Source organism: Ostrinia nubilalis, chromosome 23, assembly GCF_963855985.1.
Source record: "Ostrinia nubilalis chromosome 23, ilOstNubi1.1, whole genome shotgun sequence".
NCBI lineage: Eukaryota > Metazoa > Arthropoda > Insecta > Lepidoptera > Crambidae > Ostrinia > Ostrinia nubilalis.
In genome coordinates this window covers 2,875,566-2,879,493 of record NC_087110.1, presented here as the reverse complement: position 1 = coordinate 2,879,493, position 3,928 = coordinate 2,875,566, and positions in this window count along the sequence as shown.

Genomic DNA, 3,928 nt, shown 5'->3' with positions numbered 1-3,928 from the left:
CGAAAAATAACTAACTTTGCAATTAAATTAACAAGTAAGAAATTGCATAAAAATGCAATTACGAATTCATATTCTGGATTTAACTTTTTTATGTTCTGCAAGATCATCTCTTCTCTACTAACTCACGATTCTAACGCCCGTATTCACAAACATTACTATGAGGTCTCACAGTGCGCGTGGACACAGAGTGTGATACACGAACCAATCACAGAGCTCATTTCAACGCTGTGCGTTCGATTTGCTGCTTCAATTAAGCAAGCATCGTTTGTGAATACGGGCGTAAAAAAATGAGATGTACCATGTAAGTTTTCCCTTCCTTGCGGTAAGACAAACACATTGTCTCACGAACAATAAGGGGCACCTATAAGAGTTCCTTTTTAGGAACGGAACCATAGAAATTCACGGTATTTACTTGTAAATATGAGCAACATCCTACTTGCAAAGCTAAAATTACAAGCATAAAAACAACTATAGTCCGGTCGCCGAGCACGTAGAATTTCGTCCAATGACCCCAAGCTACCCATCCTTATCGCTCGCGCGTAATTATATTGCTGTTGCGCTCGCACACTTACTGCTGCCGCCCGTCGCACAGTCGCGACAGCAAAATAAATTACGCGCGAGCGATAAGGATAGGTAGCTTGGAGTCATTGGACAAAATTCTACGTGCTCGGCGACCAGACTTAACAAGTAAACGATTCTCTCTTTTGAAATATTTACAAAACCATCATACGCTTGGTGTACTACAAAATTATGAGTACTACGAGCGACGAGCGTGCTACGGATATCGTAGCTTCGTAGCGGAAGTTGTAGCAAGCTCGTAGCAGATTTATAAATGCTGCTGGACAATGACCAAAAATGTATGGAGTGTGGTCCAAATGTCCACCACTAACGAGACCTATGTAGTAAAATAGTCTACTAAATACTGATTCATTATAACCAAACCGCAATCAAAAATATGCTGTCAGTAAAAAGTTATGACTGAATGAAAAGTCTGTTTTTTATCTTTTCATCCAAAAAATGTTCTTGATATCATTCTATCCATTGCACATTTTGGACTAATCTACGCATGTTATGTCATTTCGCATGTGGCGTGGGGTTATAGATGAATTTTATTAAATATTATACTAGCTGTGCCTACGACTTTGTACGCGTGAAAATAGTTTGAATAATATTTCCCATTTTTCAACATTTGTCTTTACTGCTCCGCCCCTATTGGTTGTAGGGTGATGTTATTTATCCTAAAACCATCCTTGATAAATGGGCTATCCATAACAACAAGAATTTTTTAAATCGGACCAGTAGTTCCTGAGATTAGCGCGTAAACTACTACAATTGTTCAAACAGTCATAACTTTTTACTGACAGCTTATTTTTTTTTCGTCCCATACTGAAAGTTAATCTCTATTTAATGGACTATAAGCCAATATGGGTCTCGTTAGTGGTGGACATTTGGACCACTTTTGGTCATTGTCCTTTATCTACGTTAGCGAAAAAACAATTGATTTTCATGGAAAATTGAATTTCCATTTTATGTTGATACTCGTAGTTAGGTACGTGAATGCTAAAGAACAAAAAAGCTCCAAAAACTTTTTAATTCACCTTCCTACACCCGAGTTTTATTTCGAATTTTATTGTTCGAACACTATTGCTTTTTTGGGGCGCTCTAATTCGGGTGAGCTTAAAGGTGTAGCTTTCAAAGCTCTGTTTAAAGCTTTAAATTGAAAAGGTGTTTGGTTGAGAAATTACTTGGAGAAAGTGCCTTGATCAAGGTTTCTCAGAACTGATGCAGTTATTAAAAGCATAGAAGGATCTAACTTCTTAAATGAGTCCGATGATGTTGGGTTTATAACATTTTTGAAATAAAAAATTGTTTACTTTTTGAAATTACATATTTTCATAAATCTTATGCAGAGACAACAATAAGGCAAAATTGTAATACTCTCTCAAATTGACTTGGGCCAAATAAACATGAGCAAAAATGAAAAATGTAGCAAAAACGGGTTTTCACGCGTACGAAGTCACGGGCACAGCTTGTAGAATAATAAAATGTAAATAATATTAATTTGAATATGCATAATAATCAAGAAAAACACAGCAATAATCTTCTTATGTTAATGTTCAACGTTGTTATTTCTCTTACTATGCTTCCATCGTTCTCCTTCCCTGCCTTTGTGATGAACTTTAATAATTATTTTGACCTTAATCACCTTTGCGTTGTTAAAAGATGAGTTTCAAGTTTCGATGAAATTTTACGATAAGATCATAACAATTTGGCTTTGGGTAAAGTTTAAACTGTTTGTTTCATTCAGGTTTTGTGGGTAGTATGATCGTTAGTGACACGCGGAAATAGTTTTGGGAACCGTTTGAATTATAAGCTAATGAAAGTACTGAAAGGAATATTTTGTTTTTAATCAGGTTTTTTTTTAAATTATTTATTTATTGACAAAGATTTTTTACAGCTCTTTCTTTATTTTTTTTGTACTTATTTCACGCGGACGAAGACACCTTATCAATAAAAGTATGTACTTGTATAGAAAAAAAATGTATGTGCGTTGTAAGACCTTGTAACTGTCTATCCAACCCCTTTAATTTTTTTCTTTCCTTCGTAATATAGCGCTTCATCAAAAGTCAAGAAGCTTTTGCGTGAAAAAGCTAACCATCCAATTTAAATGAATTATTTCAACTTAAAATAATATCAGTTCAGAAATGTTTAATCTCATTCAGACATGGCGGGTATTTTTAATATTAACCAATACGTATCTAGTACGGTAGCCATAAAAGTAATTATTTATTTTCCGCAATAAAAGGCTTTTAAAAATCGTTCTTGCATGTCCCAGCTTTATTTCAACCCTACCACTAGCTCCAGGACAATAAATGACACCAAACTAACTCAGGTATTTCAGGGCTTATCTGCAGTTTGCTAACTAACCAAATCCGTTTGTAGAAAGACAACAGTTGTACGGTGTACACCAATTAACTGTTGTTGGGCTAGTTAGCGATGCCGTCAGTGCAGTTAGTTTAACTGTACGGCGACGGAATGACGTAGGGCTTTACTGGTTTTAGTAGTAACTCAAATATGTATAGCAAAATAGAAATAAGTGGTGTTAGGGATCACTGGTACAACATTTCTTTATGACACTAATGCCCGTGCCCCGTATTCACAAACTACTATGAGGTTTCACAGTGCGCGTGGACGTACAGGGTGACATACGAATCAATCACAGAGCTCTATTCAAAGCTATGCGTTCGATTTTCTGATTCACTTAAGCAAGCATTTTTTTTTAATACGGGCGTAAGACTAAATGATATTTTTACTAAATCTTCTTAGTTAAATATAGGAAAGGTTGTTGGAAACCTTTGGAGGATGCCTAGCACAGCTTTGGACGGAATTTTACTGAAACGACGAAATGAAACATGTTGTTTGGTTCCGGAAGAGGGAAAGAATAGAACACACATCAAATCTTTTCTTTGGTTTTCGTAAAAGGCTACTAAGGGACAAACAGGTGATAATCAGGCTTCCCCAATCTACCCAGCTTTAACCGGCATGGAGAGTGCGTGATACATTGTGTAAATCCTTGGGGGAGGCCTTTGTCCAGCAGTGTACGTCTTTCGGCTGAAACGAATGAACGAACGAACATTAGAAAGAATTAGAAAGAAGTGTAGTTAGTGGAGTGGAACCAAATATCCTGATGATCATGATGACATTGATGATGTCATGATCGTTCATCATCGTTAACAGTTTGTAGTTGATAGTAACACAAAAGAAACGCATAAAACTGAACAAAAGAACGAATAAAACGCTTTAATAACCGACACTTATCGTAACCTTTAGCTTAAGCGTCCTCGAATCGCGGTCTACATTGTTAGAGACGAAACATAGAAGTATCCTGGTTCAATTATTAGTTTGTAATTATTATACTTTTGTTTGA